The sequence below is a fragment of the Micromys minutus genome (assembly GCF_963924665.1).
Source record: "Micromys minutus genome assembly, chromosome: 5".
Lineage (NCBI taxonomy): Eukaryota > Metazoa > Chordata > Mammalia > Rodentia > Muridae > Micromys > Micromys minutus.
In genome coordinates, this window is record NC_137974.1 from 88,338,912 (window position 1) to 88,366,659 (window position 27,748).

At 46.6% G+C, this 27,748-nt stretch overlaps 1 protein-coding gene across 1 annotated transcript in view; it reads right to left on the bottom strand.

Moving 5' to 3' along the window:
• SVIL (supervillin) overlaps positions 1–27,331 on the bottom strand; it is a 176,504-nt gene extending 149,173 nt beyond the window's left edge. Inside the window, exon 1 of the mRNA XM_080917090.1 lies at positions 27,173–27,331. The gene's annotated coding sequence lies outside the window, so the exon portion shown is untranslated. The remainder of the gene's footprint in view (positions 1–27,172) is intronic.
• Between the last annotated feature and the right edge of the window lie 417 nt (positions 27,332–27,748).

The following is a 27,748-nucleotide window of genomic DNA, read 5'->3' on the forward strand; positions in this document are numbered from 1 at the left end:
AGCTCATTGCAAAGACTGGAGGCTTTATAGGTGAGCCGTCATGAGCAGAGCCCCTCACCAGGATGCCCGTAATAGGTCAGGGGTCCCTGCTCAGCTCGCTCTGTGCATCCCCAGCAAGGATGGGTGGGCTAAGCAGCAGCAATGTCCACACATTCCTACACTCAGGTCTTGAGAGGCGGCTTGGGTTACATGAAAGACATTTCCACACGAGGTAACTTCAGAAAGCCTAAGAAACACTTGAATTTGGTTCCTCTTTTAGGCAAATTTACTAGCAGCCACATTAAAACCACCATTAAATGGTGATCTATCCCTCAAGTTATCACACCATCACAGATGATGTGGTTCGGTGGCCTAATTCTCCTGGCTATGCTGGGCAGTGGCTCTGTGCCACAGAGGAAGCAGGGTATACCAGAGACTGTGCCCTGTTACTCCCTACCTGGGGTGAATTTCAAACTCTCTCCGAGTCCTTTTCCTCATCAATAACACAGGTATAGAAGCAAAGTCATAGATTTCTTTTCTGTGTTTTAGTCCACATATATTAATTATATATAACAATTGGTTTCACTGTGACATTTTCGTGCAAGTGTCTGACATATTTCAGTTGACTCCACCTCTATTAGGCTCTCCTACCCCTCCTACTCCCACTGGTCCCCTTCCTCTTCCTAGTTGGTCCTTCTCTTCTCATGGCCTCTCTGTGTGCATGTATGACCCAGAGAGTTCAATTAGGGTTGCTTATGGAAGTGTGGGTTACAGGTCATTCAGAGGGGCACAGGACCTTACCAGTGGCTACACCACTAAAGAAAGTATCTCTCCACTCTCCAACTCCATGAACTGCTTACCAATCCTTAAGGAGAGGAAGGGGTGCAACCACCCCACCACTTTTTAACTGTCATTATCCGCTCATAACCCTTAGGGACAGGAAAGCAGTGTAAGCCTTTCATCTCCATCTCAGAATGTTGACCAGCCCCATGGTGTTGCAGGTCTTATAACAAGTAACAGGTGCTGTGTGTCCACGTACATATGCACACAGACACACGGATGTCAACAGAGAGAAACACACATGCACACACTCAGTAACTACAACTGCTCTTTATAAAGTAGTTTATCTCATGCATTTTGTCATAGTTAGCCCAACCATCAAATACATTCTCGGTGGCTGGTCACCTAGAGATTCCTGGAGAAAGAAGAGAGCGGAGAGGCCAGTGCAGCAACTAGATGGAATGCATGCAGAAATGAAAAGGTCAGAAGGGAAGCTGCCACTGAGGAGCAGCAGGGTATGTCAGATGCAACCCAGAGCTTGCTGCTTTGTGGATCACAACCTCAGAAACACAAGACGCCTGTGAGCTCTAGGCCTCCTCTGTCCCTAGTAACAGCTATCCCCTGTTAAAATATTGTAGTAATGCCTTGCAGTGTATATAAGAAGCCAAGGTACTAGAGTGAGCTGATCACAGAATACATGTATGTGATCTGTGACAGCCCATTGCCAACATTAACCAAACTTTCACTATTTAATAGTCATCCTAATTTTAGAGGTGAAACTAAAAGTGAGTGGATGGATGGATGGATGGATGGATGGATGGATGGATGGATGGATGGATGGATGGAAAACTGGGTGGGTGGGTGGGTGGATAGACAGATGGGTGGATGGACAGACAGATGGAAAGATGGGCGGATAGATGGATGAATTCATGAGTGAATGGGGTGGATGGATGGATGGGTGGGTGGGTGGGTGGAGGGGCAGACAGACGGATGGACGAACAGACAGATGGGCAGATGAACGGATGAGTAGATGGGGTGGATGGGTGGATGGGTGGGTGGGTAGGTGGATGTATGGATGGTGGGTAGGTGGGTGGATGGGTAAATAGATAGATAGATGGTAGATAGATATATCACACACCACTAAAGTTCTACTGTCCCCGAGATTCCTAAAAAACATCAGCAGTAATCTCACCTGCTATCCCACAGTGAGACCTCTCAGAACTGTGCTGTGTGACCACTGTACCCATGTTCTGTGAGATGAGAATGCACAAAATGGACAAAGGTTTAGTGTGCCTCCTCTACCATGGGCAGCTCAAGAGCTTGCTGCTCCACTGAGAGTATCAAAGCAGAAAGGCAAAGAGAAAAAAGAATTTGGAACTTGGAGTTGAATAACCATTCTGTAGCAGCCATTAGCCTCAGAGCCACAAGAAAACTGTTTTTTGTGCTGAAGCTTTCTCCCCACACAGACACCATCTGCACGTACCACACAACTCCTCACACTTCTTAGGGCAGAAGTTAAGATTTCCTGATAAATCAGTTCTCCAGGAGCAGAGAGAACAATTTTTTGGAGGTCAAGAGAGATGTAGGGAGCCAGTGTCATCGAGACAGACTAGGAATGAAGACAGCACTGCATTATAGAGCTCCAGCAACCCGAAGCCACAGTAGTACAAAGACACACAATAGAGCCAGGTGCAAGGGACATTGCTGCAATCCTTGTATTGCAATCCTATTGGATACAGAAGGAAGATTGTTGAGTTCAAGGCCAGCCTGGACTTAAAAGCAACAAACTTGGGCATCTACTCACTAAAATGTGAATTTAAAGTTCTGGAAGCTGAATGAACTCTGTACTCCCTATTAGGAAACTGCTGTTTAAATGAGTTAGCCTCACACACACAATGGGAAAGAACACACACTCCAACCAATTTGCTGAACTCAGTCTCCCATCTGAAAGCCTTCCACACCAGGGAGCAAGGCAGTGACTCTCCATGAGACACAGGCAAAGGCAAGAGAGCCCAACACTCAACAGATGACATAAAACAAGCAAACAAAGTCCCCTGTGCATTTTAATGTGCTGTAAACAATCTGTACAAATGTTCGATGAGTTGGATCTGCCCAAACTTCTTTCCTCTAAAGGCTGAATAAAAGAATAGATTGTAATTTCAACAAATGCTGTAGGGTAACTCTGATTTTAAGGCTAGTTCAAGACACTGAAGCCAACTAACTGATCTGGGTGATTTGCTAATATGAGGGTGTTGGCGAAGAACCAGATGAGGTTGAAACTCCACAAAAAGGAGTGCAAGCTGGACTGAGCCCATTTGGGTCTCAGCGGTGCAAATACTACAGCTTCCCCTGCACAGCCCTGAGCTCTTCTTGTTCAGCTTCCTAGGGACTTTGGAGAGAGATAACTACAATGGAATCTAACAGCAGAGAGCGGTTTGTATTCCTATCTTCCCTTCCAAGAGCATCATGAGGATTAAAGATGATTTTAGAAGCTCTGATGGATCTGACCCTCCAGACTCTGGGCAGTGCTGTGTCTTTAGGGAGTGAGAAGGTGAAATGATGCATGAGAGAAGCCACAGGTAAAGCAAAGGGCAAAGGCTGAAGATGCGCCACCGCCTACAGCAGATGCTCATGGAAACAAAGAGCTTCAGCATGGGGTGACTTCAGAAAGAATGTCACCAGCCTCGGTATGCACTGAGAGTCATGTGTAACTCATCAATGGGATAATCCCTTCCAAATTCAAACCTCGGGCCACAGCTGTCATTTCAAGAACAACCCAGAGCACACTTACATAAACTCAGATGGCCACAGCCTCAGAAGGCAATGGTCCCTATGATGGACCACCATCACATGTGTGGTATGTTCTTATGTATTGTAAAACATAAGATGCATTTCCACGGGCACGCTCTAAACTATCAAGTGATCCAGGAGTACAGTATCCTCTCACTAGGAAGATGTACTTCCTGAACCTTCCACCCAGTGTCCTTCCAGGAGAGTCTGAATGACCTCAGTGAATCTGTCCCCGTGGCTCACAAAGCTCTGAGGACAGGATTTTGGTCCTGCTTCTCAAGGGAGGCAGCACTGGGCTGCCTGTCCCCACCTACAAATTACAAGTTCATCCTGCATAGTTGTGTGGACACTAAATACCATTGCATTTGAGAAGCACAGTGTTTGAGCCTAGAAGTTCAGGGTCCACCAAACTGGTTAGAAGGAGGGACCCAGCCTGCCTATAATGCTGGCTCTGGCCCCTTCTCTTTGTTGCAGTCCAGTCCCTCAGCTGGCCATGGTCTCTGAGGCAGGTGCAGTATGCATGGGCTCATAAGTCACCTCTGAACCTAGAGGACATGTGCCACTTCTGCTTTATGCCTCTTGTCTTTTGCAGATTCTCTCTTCACCAGGCTGCCCTACCCAGCCCTCTCCTCCATCCGCAACAATCGCCAGACTAAGGAATTTCCTTCCTCAAGACTTAACTTCACAACAGAAAGAAAATCTCCTTCTTTCTTCTGTCAAAAAGAGCGTACTTTTCCTGGTTTCAGCCACTTTTAGTTATTTGCTCTTAGTTGCCTGTAAGTCTCTAATTTGGAAGGTCAGGAAGCCGAGCTCGTAATTATGTCTCCCAGCAGTGCACTGGCTCACACTCCTGGCATGTGGGTCCCAGTGATAATGGTTGCCTGGGTTACTTTTCAGACACTTGAAGGCCTCTTTTGTGGAAGCTACTGATTCTTCATTTAGCCCCCTGCAGGTGCTATAGTGAGTGACCTCCTGACCAGAAAGCCCAAACTCTACCCTCATCTCAGGAAAACCGCATGACCATTTCATGAACACCACATGCCCTTCTCATGAACACCGTATGACAATTTTATGAGCACCACATACCATTCCCATGAACACCCAATGTCGTTCCCATGAACACCGCATGCCCTGGAATAGAGAAATCAGATTACCCAGGCTTCTGAGCACTACCATTCCCCTGGCCTTAAGCCACCATTTCTTTGTCCCACAAACATGGTCAAACCCTAACCTCAGAGTCACAAGACTCTGAACCTCTGCTTAATGCTCAGCCACCTATTGGAAAACTCTTGTCCTTCAGAAAAGTCAGTGTTCCATGTGGCATACTGGAAGGACGCAAACCTGGCCTGGCTCCCCAACAGAAGCTGGAACACGCCTACAATCCCAGCAACTCGGGAAACCAAGATGGAATTACAAACCATTTAAAGCTAACCTGGCTAAAGAGTAAATTCAAGGTCAGCCCTAATAACTCAGTGAGACCTTTTTGCTAAGTAAAAAGCAGGCTTGGAAGTAGAGTGAGTCCAAATCCAGGGACGCCGGATTTCCAATGCTGGTGTCTTGCTTGAGTTTCCTGTCAGGTCTGTCAACCAGCTTTGTACTATCCTAAAGGTTCAATGACTGTGGAGCTGAGAGATGTGCAGAGATCATGCTTTCTCAACAAGGTAAGGCAGGCACTTAAAGAAAAAAACTCATGACACACGTATACACACATACACACACACTCGCTCTCATAAACATAACACACACACACTACACACACACACACTCACACACAAACATATCTACTCATATACCAAAAGTATCCAAAAATGTACTTTCTATCAAAAACTTCCTGATTTGTACAGGAAATAATTCAGCATAAATACATTTATGAAACAATTACACTTTCAGGAAATCATTCTAATGTGATACTCATTCTTATAAGTATTGTTATTACTATTACTATTAAATATCATTAAATATAAAAATCACAAATCTCCATGTTATGTACTGACATTCTTAAAAAAAAAAGTGGGAGAAGAAATAAAGATGCTTCTTTGAGGCAGAGCTTGCTACGTGGCTTAGACTGGTCTTTAACTGGTGATCTTCCTACTTCGGCCTGAGAGACAGAATTATGAGTATGTGTCATCACACCTGGAAAAACCAAATATTTTCCAATGACAGGTCTGACATCAGGCAAGACAGAGTAGGGTGTTGAGGAAGACAGAGAGCAAAGGTGCTTTGCTACCACCTCCTGCTACCACCTCACAGATTCCAGCAGAGCGTTTGCATCGCTTTTGAACAACCATTTTATCAATATAAGAAAAACTGCTGGAGATCAACGCTCAGTGAGGGAGTCCTTGCCTTCCATGTTCGAGGCCCTAGGTTACAATCCACAGTACGGCAAACAAAACAGCAAAACAAAGGGGTGAACTGCATACCCCAGAACAAAGCCAGAAGGCTTTCCTCACTGCTTATCAGGCCCATGAATCCAAGGGACTCCTGGGACTGACCTAACAGCAGGTTCACTGGACAGCCACAGTGCAGGCTCCAGCCCCTGGATTCTGACCTCTGAGCCCCCGATACTGACATGACAACTGTGTGATCAAAGTGTCAGCTTATACCACGGTTGATGGGGCTTTACAGGTGGGGCAGAAATTCTCAGTAAAGTCACCCCGTGTCAGAACCAAGCAAAGGTTCTGTATCTGGGTTATCTTTGCACTTGGCAAGCACAAGGTCCTGAGTTCAGATCCACTCACCCACAGTGAAAACCCAAGCATAATCACACCACATAAGTACATAGCCAGTCTGGCCATTAAATGACCTCCAGGTTCAGCGAGGGAGCCTGTCTGAAGAATGAAGGTGGGGAGTGACAGTGGAAGACATCCAGCACTAAGGCCAGGCTGGACATGTACACAGACCACATGGAGAAAGAAAAGCTCTTTGTGGCGATTCTGTAATTACCACTAAGCAGTGACCCCACAGCCTCTGGCCTCTGGCCTCTCTGCTCCCAGGCAGGTTGCTCCTCACAGCTGTTCTCTGAGCCACAGATGGTAACACAGGCCCATGGGTGAATGGCACCTGCATTTCCACACGTTCACTTTCTGAGACAGACTATACATCTCAGAAAGGGGTGGAGTTTTCTGAATCCCCCTACCTGGTCGAAGCTCAAATGGAAGAGGACAGGCTGTTTAGCAAGTAGATGCTCATTAAACAAATAAATTATATTTCTTTTCACTTTTCTATAAAAAACAAATAGCCAGAAATCCCACTTATATCTCAGTCAGCATACACTAACACTTATGATGGTGCTCAAAGCCTAAAGTAGCTCTAGGTAACATAGTCTGGGCACTTTTAACAAAGGGGAAAAAATGTCAGTTTTTGTAAAAGTAAATTGAATGAAGGGAAGAAAGACTGAAAGAAAGGTAGAAAGAAGGAAGGGAGTAGAAAGGAAGGAAGGAAGGAAGGAGGAAAAAAGGCAAGAAGGAAGGAAGAAGGAAGAAAGGAGGAAAAAGGCAGGAAGGAAGGAGGAAAAAGGAAGAAAGGAGGAAGGAAGGAGGAAGGAAGAAGAAAAAAGGAAGGAAGAGGGGAGAAAGGAAGGAAGGAGGTAGGGAGGGAGGAAGGAAGGAAGGAAGGAGGAAGGAAGGAAGGAGGAAGAAGGAAGGAAGGAGGAAAAAGGCAGGAAGGAAGAAGGAAGGAAGGAGGAAGGAAGGAGGAAAAAAGGAACAAAGGAAAGAGGAGGAAGGAAGAAAGGAAGGCAGGAAGAAAGGGGAAGAAGGAAGGAAAAAGGGAGGAGGAAAAAAAGGAAGGAAAAAAGGAAGGAGAGAGGGAGGGAAGGAGAAAGAAAGGAAGGAAGGAAGGAAGAAGGGAGGGAGGAAGGAAGGAAGGAAGGAAGGAAGGAAGAAAGGGAGGAAGGAAGGAAGGAAGGAAGGAAGGAAGGAAGGAAGGAAGGAAGCCCAAGGTTACTCCCCCAGCAAAGCAAATCCCAAGATCTTTAGTAAGACTGCCACAAAGGGTATCTTTTATAGTTTAGTCCTCTTTTGTCATAGTTTTTCACCGATATTTACAATGTTAATTCAGTCCTTCCCTCTTCATACTGACTTAGAGGGCAGCTCACTCAGCTTGGGGCCAATGCATCCCCTTCGCCTGGCAAGCTGGGGTCAGACTGCTGTGGCCTATACCTGCTGCCAGAAGGCTTTTCCCTAAAAACTGTTTCTTTCACCCCCAAGTGCACATCTCCTCCCTGCTAATGCTCTGTTCATTCACAGCAACTGAAGCATGGAGAACACAGGCCCCTCTGTCAGCCAGTGATGCCCTTGGGCAGCTACGGGGTCTCCCTGCCCTGAACAAAGGGCTCAACATGGAGCCAGTGGGGCACAGACACATGAGTAGTCAGCGACCTCTGCTAGGGTCTAGACATCAGTGGCCTCAAAGAGGCGGGGATGGGGGTTGGGAGAGAATGTTTCAAAAGATCCTGGCTCTGTTTGTAGGAGTGGTACCCCTGAAGCTTGGGAAATTTCACATCCTACTTAGAATTCTTAGGTAACTGTCTTAGTCAGAGTTTCTATTCCTGCACAAACATCTTGACCAAGAAGCAAATTGGGGAGGAAAAAGGGTTTATTCAGCTTACACTTCCACATTGCTGTTTATCGCCAGAGGAATTCAGGACTGGAACTCAAGCAGGTCAGGAAGCAGGAGCTGATGCAGAGGCCATGGAGTGATGTTACTTACTGGCTTGCTTCCTCTGGCTTGCTCAGCCTGCTTTCCTATAGAACCCAGGTCTACAAGCCCAGGGATGGCACCACCCACAATGGGCTGGGTCCTCCCATCTTGATCAGTAGTTGAGAAAATGCCTTACAGCTGGATCTCATGGAGGCATTTCCTCAACTGAGGCTCCTTTCTCTGTGATAGCTCCAGCTTGTGTCAAGTTGACACAAAATCAGCCAGAACAGTAACCAAGTAGCTGCCCAAGGTAAAGTAGTGATAAGGGCAAAGGCTTTCCTTTGAGGCAGCTTTCTGATGGGTTTTGAACATGAATGCCTAGGTACACAGATAATTCTGAGCCTGCAGAAAGGCTCCCTGCCTTCAGGCTCACCAGGGTCCTCTGACAACCATATCTGTGACTTCCAGATCTGAAGCAGTGCTGGGCCTCTCCCCAGGACCACAGCCCAACAGAGTGAGAGGCGGGGCTTACAGTAAGTAAGCACACAACAAATCAGAACACTGGACGATATTTTCACAAAGAAACATCAAATGCACAAGGTGACGACTGTCAGTTAGCATGATCTGATCTTTATGCATTGCACGTGTGTGTGCAAATATCACGCTGCACCCCAAGAAAGATGTGTGGTTGTGTGTCAGTTTAAAAATGTAAAGATTTTACTCCGTTTTGCAGTAATTCTGAATGCTTACTCTGTCTCTCACTGGCAAGGATTCTCTCCCTTCCACCCTTTTCCTAGGGAGAACACCTAACCTAAACAGAATTACATCTTCTCTCAAGTTCCCCTCCCTTTTATTTTTGAAGATGAAAAGGTTTTATTATGGAACACAAACTCTTCAAATGAGGAAATCCTGTTTTAAAAGCTGCAACCACTTACTAATATGCCTCTGGAGATTTCATGATTTATCACAAAATGTGTATCTCTGTCCTGAAGAGCCTCCAGGAACAGACATGGTACCCTCGACCCAGCTTTAGGGGAGTGGAGTCAAGCATGGACTGTTATTCATCAAACTTTCAATTCCAACTGACAGGGAACCTCTTCTAGAAAGCCCTCTGGGGGCACCAGGCTAGCGGCTCTTTATTACCTTGCTCCTTCCCAAGAGTCAACGTGAATGTAACTGAGTTTCCCAGATCCATGCCTGTCCCTTCCTAGACTAAATCTCCCTGCACCCCTTGCACTTCACACACACTGTAGTAATCTGTGCACATGAGCAAATAAACACCCACGAGTGTAAACACCTGACACCCGAATAGCTGTCCTAAACGACTGAGGAACCACGTGGAACAGATGATCACCCACAGGGACAGAGCGACAGTTCAACTTTGTCTGCAACAATTTTACTCACATAGTTACTGCTCCACTGCAGAGTCGACATCAAAATATCTGTCATGGGGCCCAGGATGGAATGAACTACAACTATTCTATCCACTCTACTAGGACTTGCTAACACACACACACACACACACACACACACACACACACGTGTGAGCACATATGTATACACACAAATACACACAGGAAGAGAAAGGGAGGGGGAGGAGGGGGAGAGAGCAAGTGAGTGTGTGTGTGTGTGTGTGTGTGTGTGTGTGTGTGTGTGTGTGAGAGAGAGAGAGAGAGAAAGAGAGAGAGAGAGAGAGAGAGAGAGAGAGAGAGAGAGAATATGTAAAGTCCTCTGGATTGGACCTGAATGGGAGTGGAACCTGGGCGTTCAGGGGGAGGGGCTGACTGGAAACCCCTACACTGCATTCCCTAGTGAACCCTAGTTATCCCATTTCAATGTTCCCTCTATCATTTCTTCCCCAGTAAGGATGACTCAAAACATCTTAAACCTTAACCTCTCACACCGAAAGATGTTCTCAGAAGTCCTGGGCTGGAGAGGAACATTGGCTTTTAACACAGTCGGAAAAAACTTCACAAGATCACCTTTGCCTAAGTGGGAGATCAAAACATTTGCAGCAAGACTACTTAATCTGTGTAAAGTATGAGGAGATACCTGCAACAGGACAAGGTCAGAAGGAGAGCTTAGTAATGATGTATTCATGAACACATTCATTGTGAATTATAAGGTGGGAAAAGTTCTCCGGTTTTGAATACTGGCAAATAAATGAAATTTATCTGCAACTTTCCTAAGGATGGGGCACGGGGGTTAGGGATTGAACCAAGACATGCACAAGCTAGGCAAGGGCAAGACCAGTGAGCTAAATCCTTTGCCCCTCTAGGAATCTTTTTGTATAGCCAAAAATTAAGGTAAGAGACACAAATATTCATAGTCTGACAGAAAGGGCCTGCATGGCTAGGCTGTAATGGAGCTGTCTGTCCAGCTTTGACTGGCAGCTCTGTTGCAAAGACACTGCAGGCTGCAGGTGCTAATAAGCTCGAACTGGAAGATAATCCTGAATTGTCCCACACATACACAACCCCCAGGGTCCTCCCCAGGGAGATGACACTACTGTTTTTTTTCTGCTTCTCTATAGGTTGAAATATTTTCAAACTCTCAAAAATCACCAGAAAAACTTCCAAGGGTAGAAATAAGAAATGTCTCTGAATCGTGCCATTAATTTTGACTTACACTAACCCCCTAGTTCCTATATGTGTTTGTCTGAGTGATAATCAGATCAACAGCAGAAGGAAATGCACTCCTCAACAGATGAGAAGGACCATCAAAGGACTATCTGAGTGGGCAGGTATGGCTTGTACCTGCAACTCTAACCCTCAGGAAGCTAGGCTAAGGCAGGTGAATGACCAGACCGGGCTATACAGATCCTATTTCAAAAATAAGCAAATAAATAGCTGAATGCATTAGAATCAAATTTTAAGATTTATTTTATGTGTGTGTATGTGTGTGTGCCCATGTATGGGTATGTCTGTATGTGTATATATGTGTGTATGTGGTATGTGTGTATTCGTGCAATGTATGTGGATATGTGTGTATGTGTTTATTTGCATATGGATGAGTGTGTGTGTGTGTGTGTGTGTGTGTGTGTGCACTCCACGAATCCCAACAAAGTCAAAGTAAAAAAGAAAACAAAAAATTGACATCAGAGTCAGAATGCCCTGCCCCCAGAATGTGAGCACTGCCTCCAGGTGGATGGGCCATTTTGTGTTCATGAATCTCCTCATTGAAGACAATGATCAGGAGTCAGTCCACCTTTACAAAGTTAAGTCCCATATGGTAAGTATTTTAGGCACTGTGGGACATACCGGGCAGCTGCACTTTCCCATCTCCATCACTGTATCATGAACAGATAAGTGAAGGTGTGAGGCTGTGTGCCAATAAAATTTTATTTGTACAAGCAGGTATCATGCCAAATTTGACAGCCAAAATAATCCAGCACATCCCAAACTACATGGGCCAGGATATCTGAACACCTTTAGGGGTTTCCCTCAAAATTTAGATATCTTCATCTTCAAACAGTTAAAAAAAAAAAAAAAAAAAAAACCTAGAATTTACAATGCCAAGCAGAATTCTTTACCTCATGGCCTCTTGAAGTACTTAATGTGATTATGAGCTTCTGAATAGCCAAAATGACTAAGGTATAGATAGAATGCATAACCCTCTCAGGATAGCCTGAATTTACTATGGGGAAACTCAACTAGTAACATTTTAATTTGGGGAGTTCAACTGAGCAACAGTGTTCACTGGGAAAAACTTAACTAGTAACATTCAATTAGGAGAGATCAACTGGGCAACAGTGTCACAAGGGAATTCCTACACTGAGGGTCAGCGAAGGTCAGATGGTGAGGGTGCTCACCCAGGGCTACTCAGCTGGTGGTGTCAGGAGGACCTGTAGGTAGAGTAGAAGCCAAACTGCCTAGTACTTCCCACACTGCAGCACTGCTCCTCCTCATGCAGCTGCCCTCAGCCACCTCTCCTGAGGGTTTTCGGGGACAGATTGACATACTGTGAAAAGCAAATGAGGGACTCTATACTTGGTTCTTTTCTCTGTGTGTCTATTCCAAACCCCTTAAGTAGGGAGACTGGGGGGGGGGGTGAACTTCCCAAGTCTCTAGGCTTACTAAGATCACTATACAGACTTTTATTCTGTGTTAGCAAAGCATGCAACGGGCACTTAGGAAACAAAAGAGGGGCTGGGGCATGACTCCGTGGGTAAAGGCCTTGCTGTACAAGCTTGTGGGCCTGCGTTCAGATCCCCCAAATCCACATAAAAGCTGGACATGGCAACCAGAAATGGCAGCCAGAGTCTGGGGAGGGGCTATACAGACACAGGAGCATCCCTGGGCTCACTGGCCGGCCAGCCGGTCTAGCTGAGCAGATGAGTAAAGGGGGGTAAAGAATAACAGAGGAAGACAGCTGACATTGACCTCTGACCCCCATATACATGCATGTACACACACATACCACCACACACACAAACACACTGAGGAGGATAACAGACCAAATAAAAGGCAGAAGAGATAAGTAAGCAGCCTCCATTTAAGGTAAAATTTATACTGTGGAATATGAAGCAAAGCAAAATATTCCCAAATAATAGACTGAATCTTTGATCCGAGAAGAGGAGGGACGGTGTGTATGTGTGTGTGTGTGTGTGTGTGTGTGTGTGTGTGTGTGTGTGTGAAGGGCCCAGAGAAGATGCAGTGAAACTTACCCACGTTGAATAATACAATCTCCTGGTTCTTGTTTGTATATTTCAGAATAGCCTACTGCACTAATTTCAACACACTAGTAGACGCCCAATTTCCCCCACTTATAGGTGTACTTTCACAGACTGTAATTATTGATAAAGGTAAAGATCTGAAAACTCCCAGAGACATATGGCTCCAAAGCCAGAGGCAGCTTTCCCCAACTACATTCAGGCTCTCGAGGGAAAATATGGTGGATAAAGAGAAAGCCTTTTGGCTGACAGGACTCTCCCCCATGAAGTGCTGCCAAAGTCAGAGCAAGAGCAATGGTGATGGGCTGACACACCCCAAGTGGCCTGTTTAGAAGGCTCAACCCCCACAGATCTTCGCCTGAGGTCCAACTTGACCAAACAGTCTTGGCAATGGGCAACCATCCAGCCCTTTCGCAACCACTGGGAGACATGTCAGATACCACCCACTTCCTCTACTGTCCTTTTAAAGTTCTCAAACTATTTCTTTCTGAAGAGACAAGAAAGAAACAACTGCAGTGCCAGAGACTGTCTAGGTGCTGACAGAGGTCCCAGAGGTTAAGATGCAAAGGCTTTGTGGGCTTAATCTGTATGTATAATATCCAGTGTCCACACATGGCTACTGGAAACATGGCAAGCAGGGACTGAATGCTATTCACCAGAGCTAATATCAACCATGAATGCTGTGGCAAAGTGGGCATGCTGGGTACTACCTTATAAATTCAAAGGTTGATCCAATGTCTCAGTGGGTAAAGGTGCTTGCCATTAAGTCTGATGACCTGAGTTTGGTCTCTAAGACTCACTTGTGCTATGGCAGTCACATGCACACACCACACAGGCGGCGGCAGCAGCATCCTCTATGGGCCTGGAGTCCTGGCTCAGTGATTAAGGGTGCGATCTGCTCTTGTGCACTACCCTTGTTAAAGGACCAGAGTTCAGTTCCCGATACCCACATTGGTCAGCTCACAACCATCTGTAACTCCAGCTCTAGGGCACCTGACACCCTCTAGGCTCATATGGGTACACACAAAAATACAAATAAATCGTTTTTTAAGGAAAAAATGGTTTTCATAAAAAAGAAAAAGAGAAAGAAAAGCTTTAAGATTAAATCATAGAACATGAAGATACCGTAATGATTTAAAGCCCAGATTTACTCACTTACTGACCTGGAACAAACACTAACCTTTAAACTAGATTACAACTGTGTAAAATTAAAATCAAAACCCCTCACCCAGCTCCTCCATGGGAAAGCACAGATGTCATGAACTAAGGCACAGATGATGCCTGGCCCTGGGGAGCACACGTTCAACAGATACTGGTCTGAGCACACATGCACTCCATCTCCGGCCATGAGCATCTCGAAAGCAGCAGAGGTTGGCTCTCTGTCGCACATGCCTGAAAAGTCCCAGCCAGGACAAGGAAAACAACCCTGCCACAGCACAACTCCCCTCTCTCTGAGGCCTCAGGGACCCAGCTCCTGATCCAGCGGGCAGAAGGCAGCGCTGGATTTAGAGTGATAACTAACTTGGCTTCTTGCAGTGGTTACCTCAGGGCTCAGGCTGGATTAATAAAGAAAGGAGGTGAACAGCTTTGTAGTGGGTCTTAAGTGAGAAAATGTAAGATTCTAACACCCATAACTACTTAACTTTTTTCTCTTTTTTAAATGCACTAGGAAAAAACCCTATCACTTTCTCTAGACTCTGACAAATCAAGAGAGTCTGTAAAGCAGGGCCCAGAGGCAGAAGACCTTGTTCTAGGTTGAGTCCTGATACTTGATTGGCAATTTTGCATACAGCTTTTATTTTCTTCTTGGGCCTTAATTTCCTCATCTTTTAAGATGCAAAAATTAATTAATTAATTAATTAAATGAGTTTACTGGAAACCACAAACCATACCAAAGTACAACAGGGTATCCTTCTGAACAACTAAGGTCAGTACTGCTTCTGCTGACAGACTGTCAGGAGGTTCTGAAGGTATTAGGTTATCAACCCAGCACTATTTCCTGCGTAGATTTATGTTCTTCCTATTGTACCAGCAAATATAAAAGGATTGCAAAATGCTCATTTTCCCAAATTACCGTTGAAAGTTTTCTGTTGATAATGGGAGGGGGGAGGTATAGTAGTAAGAAAAAGTTAAAATAGTTTATTCAAAACCATCACATAGTCTTGAAAGTTTAAAAAAAAAAAAAAACACAGATTTAACACTTGACTTAGACTCTCTGCACACAAAGCTGGCAGAACCTAGAAGGTTAAGAAGACAAGGAAGAAGGCACTATATTCCTCCTCAAGGGAAGAAAAGAGGAAGGGGGACATGGAAGAGCATTCACAGTGACTGAAATTATTCCCACACTTCTCTTTCTACCCCCTGGCCATCCTGATCAGACATTTCACCTCTGAGGGTCTTGATACTGTCCATCTGTGAAATGGGGAAATACCTGTCTTGGTTACTTTTCTGTTGCTGTGATAAAAACACCACAACTAAGGTGACTTAGAGAAGGAAAGATTCGTTTGGTACTTGTGGTTCCAGGGTGTCTTAGTTAAAGTTTCATTGCTGGGAACAGACACCAAGGGAATACTTATAAAGGGCAACATTTAATTGGGGCTGGCTTACAGGATCAGAGGTTTTCAGTCCAGTATCATTATAGTGGGAACATGGCAGCATCCAGGCAGGCATGGTACTGGAGGAGCTGAGAGTTCTTTGTCTTCTTCAGAAGGCAAACAGCAAGAGACTGGCTTCTGGGTTTTTTAGGAGAAGAGTATCAAAGCCCACCCCCACAGAAACATATTTCCTCTAGCAAGGCCACACCTACTCCAAGAAGGCTCCTGATAATGCTACTTCCTGGGCCAAGCACATTCCAACCACTAAAAAGGGAATTAGTGTCTACAAAAGCCAAGGGGGGGCAGCAGGCAGCAGACATGGTAGAAGAAGCTGGAAGCTGAGAGAACCAGGCTCACATTTCAAATCACAAACAGGAAGCAGAGAGAAATGACTAGAAATGGCTCATGTCTCTCAAAGCCTGACTCCAGAGACAAATTTCCAAGGCCACGCCTCATGAGCCTTACCAAACAATGCCACCAACTGGGGTCCAAGTTATCAAATGCCAGAGAGAATTGGGGGGGTGGTTATCATTCAAAACACTCAACCACTTAATAATCACAAGGGGATTATAAAGAAATGCCAACAGAGTTCCTTGCAAATAGAACTGTTCGGTCACTAAACATACATTTCAGAAAGCATCTCAGATTTGAACTTCATTATTTCAGAAGAGAAGGAAACCAAAGTGTCTACACACAAACCCTATCCTGACCATCTGTTGTCTGGAGCTTCCTACCTATGCCAAAAATTTACAAACACCAAATCTGCAGACATGTGCATTTGCACACACTTGATGATGGTAGCTGCCTCACCAGACCTAACTGCAGTAGGGTGACGGTGCCTGCTGCCATGTCTCATCAATTTGCTCATTTGTCCCCATAATCCAAAACAATGGGAAGTACATTCTGAAAAAAAAATCAAACAAAGCAGTTACTGTGGGCAAACTATAGGCAATCTGTGTAAATTTGGCAACAAAAGAGGATTAAAAAAATCTCAGGAAGAGAACCAAAAACTCAGTGGGTAGACACTTGCCTCCAGGCCTGACAACCTGAGTTCAATCCCTGGGGTTTACATGATAAAGGGTGAGGACCAATTCCCACAAGCTGTCCTCAGACTTCTTCTACACAGGCTCTGGGACACCTGTGTATCCATCCTCCTCGCCCAATCCCACAGCAAGTAAGCAAACTATAAAAGAAATAAAATCTGCAAAATGGAAGAGAGCTCTTGCTTTCCTGCTCTCGCTCTGTCCTCTTGTCCCCCTCCCCCTCTCTACATGCTCACAGCCAGCCTCTTCACTTTCTCTCCTTCCTCTCTCTCTTTCTCTCTCTCTCCCCCTCCTTCCTCTCTCTGCCTTTCTCTGCCTCTACTCCCTCAACTCAACTCCCCATGCCCTGAATAAACTCTATTCTATACTTTGAAAAAAGGGAAGAGAGATTGTTGTATAAAGATTATGTAAATAGAGCACTGCTCTAGGTCAAGTCCTCTTCTAGTTCAGTGCTTCCAGCCTTCCTAATGCTGTGACTCTTTAACAGTTTCTCATGTGGTGCTGACTTCAACCATAACACTATTTTGTTTCTATTTCATAACTGTAATTTTGCTACTGGTATGAGTCATAATGTAAATATGTGATATGTAGGATATATCTTGATATGTGACCGGAAAGGATCAAGACCCACAGGTTGACCTAGAAAGTGGAGAAGAAACTGCGTTGGCGCATAGGTCCTGAGCAAGCAAAATCTGGAAGCGTTGCTATCTAGCCTGACACTAGTGTTTATGCTCAAAAGTCAACGTGAGTTTTCCACAGGAAGTTCAGTAAGCTTGCAAAATTTTTTAAGGTGTGTGCATGTGTGTGTGTGTGTGTGTGTGTATGTGTGTGTGTGTGTGTGTGTGTGTGTGTGTATGTGTGTTGCCATCAAGACTGGGATCATCTACACTGAGTCCAGATGCCTAATTCTAAATATACACCTTATTTACACCATTAAAAAAAAGAGTTTATTTTGACTCATGGCTCCAGAGGGCTCAAGTCCACAGTGGCCGCCAGTGGCAAACACCCTGGCAGGAGCAGGAAGCTGAGCTACTACATCTTCAACTGTATAAACAAAACAGCAAAGAGCTGACCTGGAGTGGGGCAAGGCAGTGAACTCTCAAAGCCCACCCTCAGTGGCTAACTTCCTTCAGCAGGACCACGCCTCCTAAGCCTGTGGGAACATCTCTCATATAACCACCATTAGATGGTGGGAGGGGATGTTTTTAGAGAACTACCTAAGATGGAACCAATTTTCACAGGAAGAAAATGAAATGCTTCCTCCAGCAGTTTAGGAACTAAGAACAGGAAAAGTAAGTATCATGTGACAGAAACTTTTAGTTTAAAAGGGGGTTGGGGGAGTTTTGCTAGTCTTTTTTTTTTTTTAACATAGAGATGTTAGGATTACATAAATATTCAACCAAAATATTTACAGCCATGCAATTTCCTTGTCAAGCTGATTTTTTTCCTGGAAAATAAGTATCACAAATGTACTCTGATGACTAATTTAAAAAAAAAAAAAAAGATCCAATAATTCTAGGTCCAGTATGAAGTTTGTGTGTCTGCATGTGTGTGTGAGAGAGGCAGAGACAGAAATAGAGAGACAGAGACAAAGAAAGGGGGAGAGAGGGGAGAAATGAGTTCAATTTAAAAGTTTCCTATCAACCTTGTTTCTCTTTTTTCTTTTCTTTTTTTTTTTTTTTGAAATGGGACAAAAACTGCCTAGCACTGCCAGAAAGAAGCTCCCTCTGAACCTGTTTTTGAGCGCTTGTGGTTAGATATCTCACCAAGGAACATTATGTCCTTAGTTCTATACGAAGAACTTTTAGATTTGAAACCCATTTTTAACTGTGGCTTTTCCTTATTAGAACCCACCTCTACCTAGACCCCGACCAAGAGCTATGTCTTAAACAAGACAAGATATTCTACACTGTTCTAGCAGCAAGAATCAGACGTGCACATATTCATCAGTGTACATAACAGGTACAACACTGAATTGCTCATGTGCATCCTGCGCTGGTGCGTGAACATGTGTTCTGTATGGGTGTGAACACGTTTGTCCTAATAAACATGTTCTGTTCAGTAAAGGGCCCATAGAGAGAGCAGAGACCCTAAGTGTGGAAGCCCCCTATGCAGGAACTAGAAGTGACTGTAACGCACAACACCTAGAAAGGGAGGCAAAGAGGTGTGAGCTGGTCTCTCTGTTTGAAGACACATTTCTGCAGTGTGCTATGGTAACACTAAGCCAAGGGCAAAGAACATCTCTTTACAAACACCACAGGCAGAAAACTGAACACAGAGAACACTCTGAGGACATGTGTAATTACAAAGCCAGTCAGACAGATCCCTGTGGTGTGTCCCTTACACAGCAGGGAGGGGCTCATTAAACACCAACTAGACATCCTTTATACAATGGCTCCAGACTCACATTGTCCCTCACCACAAATAGCCATGGGGGAGAGAGCCAAAGTGGGATAAGGACACACAAGATTACACGGATACACCTCACAGTTTATTACAAAGGTTTGTGATCCTGGATCCGAGTTCAAATCAAGACTGTCCTCTTATTCCATCTCTTCTGAGCCACCCAGCTGCAGAGGCTGGTTCTCCCACATGCAAGACCTCAGTTGGGCCTCAGGCTGCAACACCCCAGTTAGCACTCTTTCTGGCTGATCCTCTTAGAAGGAGCCTCCCTCCCAGGACCTATGCTGCTCTGACAGGAAGTTCCATGAAGACAGGATTCACACTGAGCTGCATTCTCAACACCAGGAAGTACAAGAAGACACACACACACACACACACACACACACACACATATGTGCACACACACATGCACACATACACACACAAGTGCATGGGGACACAGACAGGGACACATTCACCATGGGCTGACAGACACCATGGACATGAGCAGTCTGTTTGACTCCTCTCACATCTTCTAAACCTTCGTCTGGGTGTGGTATACTCACTCTACACTAAAACATGATCTCATGTTCTGGCACTGACAAGAGAATCCCATATCTAAGGGTAAGAAACTTGCACTGTATTTTAATTAAAACATTAAGGAATCAAACTCAGTTTTGAGTAGGACAAAGGATTCCCAATTAAGTAATGTGTGCATAAAACACACACGTACTCACACAATTTCAGAAAGAAAACTTTCTGGACAGTGGAAATTATCAGCAGTACATAACCACAAGGCAGGGCAAGGACATCCAACAGCCTGGGGCTCTGTTCCCAAGACACCTTCTTCAGGATCAGTCTGATAAGGGTAAGATTCACCGAAGTATGGGACCCTGCCCTCACTGTCAGAGCTCAGAAATAACCAGCAAGCCAACTGAACAAACAGCCCCCAGGACAGCATACAAGACCAATCTTCTGTGACTTACACACAGCCCACACAGCCAATGAAGCACAAACTGCCTCCAAAGATTCTCCAGCAACATAACTGGAAAAGGGGTGGGGCGGGAACACACTGATTCCTCTCCTCATGTACAATTTTCATTTGCAAAAAGCAAGGGTTATCCAAAACAAGCACACATTTCAATTGCTCTCAGGTGGAAATGAAGCCAAAATAAATTCCAAACAATCTTCCTCGGAGTTCAAGCCTTTAGATGACCTGACCTGACCAGTTTCATAACTGGTACTTCCACACTTCAGTTTCAAAGAACCTTTTCTAAAGGCAAAAGTTACCTGGAAACAAAAAGTTGGGTGATGTTCTCAAAGCACCCCTCAGAGAGAGGGGACAGCCCAAAGAGAACTAGCTTGGGGCAAAGGGTAGGTTGGTAAAGCCCAGAGGAGGATGCTGGGATCAGAATGATGGGAACTTACCCCAAGTCAGAACAGTCTGGACAATGGGGGCGGGGGACACAATTAAACACTAATGACAGGTGGCTTAAGGGCATCCAAGGCAAGGTTTCCTAAGACACTTGAAACCCTGAGCTTCCAGGAGGTGGCCAGGTGACAACAGCAGAACAGGACAGGACAGGCAGAATGTCGCTGAGAAAACAGAGGTCCAAGGCATAAGGAAAGCTACCCAGGTTTGAGGTGAGAAGTAAAGATTTAAAGAGTGTGGAAAGAGCCAGACTCAGGCAGCTGGAGAAGTATTAAGCTAAATGGGGCCTCTCTGTAGCTGCTTCTCAAAGCTTGTCACCTTCTGCCTACAGGGAAAGAAATGGGTGCTGTTTCCAACCCTTGAGCAGCATGAGGTAGAAGAGAGAGCATATCACTCCCAGGGAGAAACAGGCTTATTTTCCAACAGTCCTGTGTGAAAAGGATCGGCCAGGTAATTTTGCTGTTATTGCTGATAACTGGGATTTTTAACATTTTTATTATTTTTAATTACAAGTAGGTGTGTGTGTGTGTGTGTGTGCGTGCACACATGCATGTGGGTGTTTGTATGTGAGTACAAGTTCTATCAGAAGCCAGAGACACTGGATTCTCAGGAGCTAAAGATAAAGACAGTGGTGAGCTACCTGATGTGGGGCCGGAACCCAACTCAGGATCTCTGGAAGAGCAGCAAGTGCTCTTGACCACTAAGCCATCTCTCCAGCACAGGCCAGGTTGGTTTTGGCCTTCCACCTATTTCTAACACTATCAGAAAATCTGCAGCATTAAAACCAGTGAACAGAAATAAACCATGTGATACTATACATGTGGTGTTGGGTGTTGGACTATCCCAGAAAGGAATATGAGTCCAGTGGCCATTATGGGTCTGTGTGTGCACACATGCACACGTAACAGAAAATCATAGCTGTGGATTTGTTGTTGTTAACAGACAGGTCTTAGAAAGATAAGACATGAAGAAAACAAGAGAAATGTAAAACCTGTAATAACAGGCTCTAACCCAGGAAGGCATCTGGGTAAGGGCTGCTGTGCTCAGGATCAGCACAAGAAGACTCAGAAACTGGCACCTGATTACAGTTCTCCTGAGGAGTTGGTCTTTCCAACCCCCAGCTAGGGAGGGGCTGAATTTGGAGTCAGATTCTTCTAGTCCTAGCCTAGGTGGTTATCAAATGCAGAAGCCTCCATTTCTTTTGTGAAGCAAGACCATGTTCTCACCAGCCCTGAAGACCAGGCTGGGCACCCTTGATAGCCTCAAGAAAAAACAAAGGACAAGAAAACAAACTAGAAATGGAGGCAGTGTAAAGACCCACAGACTCTGTGGGAACAGATGAAGTACAAGGTGTGTGACTTGGTTAGGGAGGCCATGGAGGGTCAGCTGGAAACCTGAAAACTGCAGCATCTAACTCAGTGAAAATGAACAAGAGCCCCTAGGACTGAGACTCAGAGGGCTTAGAGCATATCTGTTTTATGACTTCTCACAGGCCAACTGAAGTCCAATAGACGGCTGTGATCTACATGCTGGCCATTGATGGTCCCTTATCAGAGATCCTGCATATCAGGTACTTATTAATAAGAGTAGCAAAATTACAGGTGTTAAGTAGCAAAGAAAATAATTTTACAGTTGGCGTCACCACAACAGGAGGAACTGTATTAAAGGGTTGCAGTATTAGGAAGGTTGAGAACCATTGCCCTAGGCCAATGTTTGTAGTTAAGCCAGATTTGTAAGACACATACATTATAATGCTACATCTATTACTTTATTAATCAATGAAATATAAGTCAGACTGTTTTAAGTAAGGAAAAACTATACCAAAAAACATACACAAAAACATATATCCTTTAAAATTACTTTGAGAGGCTGGAGAGATGGCTCAGCAGGTAAGAGTGTATACTGCTCCTAGAGACACTCCAGTTTGGTTTGCAGCACCCATGTTGGGGAGCTCACAATCACCTGTAATTCCAGTTCCAGGAGATCTGTTGACCAATACTGGCCTCTAGGAGCATGTGCATGTCCATATATAGACATGCATGTACATACATAATTGAAAAAGGTAAAATCTTTCAAAAGTTACTTTGACAAAAAGAAAGGAGGAAAGAAAGGAAGGAAGGAAGAAAGATGAAAAGCAGTTGTGACATTTGCTTATAATACTTATTATAACAGATTCCAGGGAACCTGATAACCTCTTGTGGCCTCCTTGGGTTCCTGCACTTAAGTGTACATACCCATACAACACACACACACACTCACACACACACACACCATTTAAAAATAAAATACTTAAAAGAATCTCTTTGAGGGAAAGGTGTGACATCTGCCTTTGAGCCTTGCCTTAACATGCTCTAACTTTATCGAGAATACCCCTGATATTACAGAAACAAGAGGCGATGGGGGTGGGGCATGCTAACAACAGTTTCTGGATTTTAGCCTCCCTGTTAAGGGACAAAAGCAGTAAGTGGAACTTTAGTGGTCCAGCAGCTGGTAAGCTCTCTCTGTTCAGCAAAGCCTTGGTGGAACAGCTGGGGAATGCAGCACGCTTTTGAACAGGCTGCTATGTGATCCAAAATAACGTTGCCTGTTCATCCTCCCCACAAAGGAAGCGAAGTCCAGAGCAGGCCTGGCGCATGCCCTGCAGCTGCTTCGGGCTTCACATTGAGGGCACAACAAGTGGCTACAAATGGAGCTAGAGGCACAAAGCAGGGGCGTGTGTGTGTGTGTGTGTGAGGGGGGAGACCCTGCTCCTAACCTTTACATCTGTTAACTGGTTACAGGGAGCTCATTTTCCGGTGTGGGAGAGAGCTATACATTTCATGTCCAAATGTGGAACCCGAACAGTGACAGGCCCTCTCTTTCTCCCATTTATACCACAGAGAAAAGAAAAAAACGGTTTATCAAAACCACACCACCGACGATGAATGGCTTGGCAGAACTTCCAGGGTTTTAACCTCTAAGTGTTTGAAAGATAAAGGCCAGAACACAGGGGAGGGGAGGAGAGGGAGGAGAAAAGGGAAAGGAGGGGAGGGGAGCACACATTATTCCTCCACTTAGGTTCATGAAGTTGAGAACTTTCCCAGTGTTTCCTTGTGTGAAATGGACACCCTGGCTGTTCCATGTTTGTTCAGCTTTACCGCTGCCTTCTTCCAGCCTCTTCTCAGAGCACAGCAATTCTCAGGGCATAGAGTCTACCACACTTGAGAAAAACGTAGCTGAAAGGAGAGCCGGGCTCCTTTCCCTCCTATCAATACACTTAGTCTCAGAAAATATTTCCATTTTTCCAAATCAAATGGCCCCTCTTTCCAAGATTGGGCCAGGCACAGTTTTTACAAAAGCAGGTTCTTTTTCTTTGATATTATAAATGGACCGTTAACTGGACAGAAAAGAAAAAGTAAAAGAACACGCATTGCCTTTTGTCCGTTCAGCTTTAAGGGTTTTGTTTTAAGTCTTGTCTTGTTGGTTATTTGGATACTGGCTTTAAGTTTGAAGGAAGGGGAAATGACTGGAAAGCTAGCCACAAAATTACACAGTGGCACAGCCAGGAGGGAAGCCTCGCAGTTCCGGAGGCCCTTGCAAATTCCTCCCACAAGTGGACAAAGTTTCCATCTTCACCAACCTTCCCCACTCTCAGCTTGCTGACAAAGAGGAGAAATCCTTCAGTGCACAGTAGTGAAGAACTGGCAAGCGTGGAGGGTGAGGGTACCGCCGGCTACCACCTTCTTTTCCCATCTAGATGCCACACAGAAATGAAGATTTCTTTTTTTTCAAACAACAGAATGCTGTTCTTACACCTCATTGGTTGGTTGAACAGCTACTATGTTCTGGGCACTGTGCCAAGAATATCTTATCTACTTTATCTAATTGTATGCCTATAGCTAGAACTCAGGCTAGACTGCTATGATCCTCATCGTGAAGGAAGGAAGCTCAGAGGGGCTGAGCCTTTGGCTAAGACAGCAGCAGTAGTAGATTCAGCCAGAGGCCAGCAACAGGGACTCCACAGGCTGAGTCTTCAGTCATTACCCTTGGTGTCCCGGGCCGGCACAGCACTGAGACACTCTGAGCCCCAGAATGGTATTCTACAGTCACACACCTCTCTTTTTAAAGCCAAGCATTTTAAATAGCATTCAGGGTCATACCAAAATCCCCTGTCTTAAACATGAGCTCAGTGTTAACAGAACCATTTGGACAGTGTATCTGTAAAGGAGACTTAAGAGGAAGGGAGTGTGTTTAAAAAGAAGGTAGGAAAATCAACTTCCAAAGCAACTTTCATTTGTTTTAGTACGTGTTTTCAGACCTGTGGCCATGTCGTGTTGGGTGGGGCTGATGGTTCGGTGCTCAGGAGAATTTCTGGCCTCCGGTTTACCTGGTGAGACACCACAGGAAGCAGGAGGCAGTGAATCCTGATCCTCTAAGGTGACTGTCATGGAGTTCTACAGGTTGGTATTTTGTATTTTTTAAATTTTTCCCCAGCATTCCTTAAACTTTACAAGTTGGTGTCATTAAAGGAAGAAGTTTTATGTCCAACCAGATCATATGTGACCAGAATTATAGCAGGGATTTAACAGTTCATGAAAACTTCATGCTTGAACACCCAGAACTCAGGAGGCTGAGACAAGTATGCCATGAGTTCTGCCAGCCCCTGCTAGAGTAAAACCCTGTCTCAAAACTACAAAACAAGAGCAAGCAGAAGCCCCTCGTGAACAGCCTTTTAGGCAACAGCAAACATTCCACATTGCTTATGGAGCAGGTCTGGCAGAACTCTCAGATGCCTAACCCTTCAGTTTTCAAACCCACCCTCTGAAGGAGGTAGTGAGATGCATCCCAGCCTCAGCGCACACGGGGGTGGGGGGGTGGGGGAGGTTGTCCTAAGTCTCAAGCACCTCATTAAAGCCAGCCCTTCCCTTACAACAGCAGACCAGGTTCAGGCTGAGAGATGTGAAGAGGTGACTTATGCATTGACCCTGAGGCTGAGGGCACCTGTCAGCAGTGTACCTGGGAACACTTCCAGGAGGTCCAGGTCCTGAGACACACACACAGGGAAACCTCTCCTGACATCCATCCGGGACAAATATCGTGCCTGTGCTAAGGTCTGAAGGGTGGCAGCTTAAGATATAAACACGATGGTGGAAACCAAGTGGCCTCTTCCCTTCCCTTACTGCAACTGCAGTAAGCTGACTTCAACAGGTTTGCAAGTCCTGCACAGAAGGCCCTTAACCCTGCACGGGACCCAAACTATGGCCTGAGATTGGAACCTCTCCTCCCTCAGCTCCCAGTAGTACAATTACCACTATCTGGGGCTCCACTCTCTGGGTACCGGGTGGAGGTGGGGGCAGTGGGGAGGGGGAGGAGCTGCAGGCTGTCACCGAGGCTAAGCCCCGCCCTGTGAAGTCCCGCACACGCGCATACTCCACGAGGAGGGGCGTGGGCAGACGGAGGCAGGGCTTGCCTAGCGCCTGGTTCAAACCCGTGTTGGTCTTGCCCAGGCGCGCCCCAGGGCACAACAGCCCAGGCTGTACTGGGCAGCCGGGTAGAGGGACTTGATCGCGAAGTTGGAACTGTGTTCCCTCGGGCACTCTAGCCTGGGAGTCCTCTTCTCCGCCCCTCCTTTCACCTAACTTCCCCAAAACTCAGAAAGCCAAGATCCAAACTCGACCGGACTTCCCCCACAGTGCAGCTAGGACGGAAGTGGGGGGGGGGGGGTGAGGCAGCCTCACGGTGCCTTTGTTACAAGCCGGGTACCCCATGAGCTGAAACAGCACCCGGCGATAGCTGCCAGTGGGCCAGCCGCCCCTCCCGGCCAGTGCCTTCCGGGTTCCAGCTTCGCCCACGCATGACGGCCGGCAGCCGTGAAACTGACCCCACTTCCCGCCTTGGGAGCCACGCAAAGGCATCCCGAGGCTTGCGTTCCGTGGCCCGGAGCTGCCTCAGAGCTCCCAGCCCCTCCTCACCTTGCCAAGCTCTCCCGAGCCTCCTAGACAGGATCGCGACTTCCCGAGGGACAGCAGCCCCACAGTCCCGATCAGCGGCTCCCAGGCCACTCTGGCCCTGAGCCCAGCTCACCCATCCTACCCCCCCCCCCATCTCCACCCCGCCTCTGGGTGGTTCACTTCGCTCCTTACCTGGAGGCTTGCAAATCCCCTCCCCTCCGCTGGCCCGGGCGGTGATCGGGAGCTAGCGCCCTCTGCCGGGACACCAGGCAGAGCCCCGCAGGCGGGACGGAGGAGGGAGGGGAAAGTGTAGGGCGCAACTCAGCAGGGACGCCCCTTCCTGAGCAGAAGCCAGGGCGCAGGGACCCGTCTGGGCCAGATCCTAAAAGCTGTGCCTGCTCCCAGAACAGGCACGCGAGGCCAGAGTTGCCCCTTTGCGGGCCATGAGGCCCAGTCCCGTCACCAACCATTGCTCCCCCGTCCGATTAGTGACCCAAAAAGCCACAACGAATTTACAATACGCACGTGCAATTTTAAAAACACTGGAAATGTGGTGTTTACAGTGTTCAGACTAAGTTTGTGTCTGTGTCTCGGTGCCTCTCTGCTTAAATTAAAGAGTCTGAAGGAAAACGCGGGAGTCTCACAGTCCGGGTCTTCCTGTAGTTAGAGGCTCCTGGAGAGCCAGGTGCGGTGCCAGCCGCGGGGCAGGGGACGCCGGGTCTGGTCACCGCTGAAGCCCAGGCTGGGGGAGTGGCTAGGGACTGCTTTGCTCTCTCGGCAAGGGATAAACACACTCGAGCAGCTTAACTCTCAGCCTCCCGCGGATCTACAGAGAAACTTAGGGGTCAGGTCGAGAGAGCATCTCAGAGCTCTGTTCCAGACCCGGAGAACATCCTCCGAGAACCTCCCCCCTTCCCGACCCTACTCACCTCGCTCTCCTGTGCAGCCGCCTTCGCCCACCTGCCGCCCCGGTGCCAGCGACAAGGTCCCGGCGGCCTGGGGAACGCAGGGTCGCGCTGGACCTCAGGGTCGGCAGCACGGTCCTCAGCCCCGGCTTGCTCTCCGGGAGTGCGCTGGGAGGTCGGCTCCGCTCCCGATGGACGCAGCGTTGGGAGTAAAGCGATCGGCGGCCTCAGAGCTGACCTAGCGCCTCCTTCCGGGACAACCGGTACGCGAATCCCGGCGCAGCGAGCGGGCGCCGAGTATTAATTGTGGGGCCCCCGGGTGTCCTCCGCCAGGCGCTCTGAATGGCTCTGATGGCGCGCCAGGCCAGCGGAGCCGGTGCGACCCACCCCCTCGGCGCGCTCCCGCCCAGGCCGGGCCGGGGACGCGCCCCGCGCACGCGCCCCGCTGCTCCCGGGCTCCTCAGCCCTGGGCTCTATTTACCCGAAGCTTCCGGGAGCCAGAGACGCTACTCACCTCCGAGTCCCGGAGCGGCTGGTGTAAGCTTCCAGCGGTTCTAGGGATAAGAACTAGCAACCCGGGCGAACATTACAGCCTGTAGC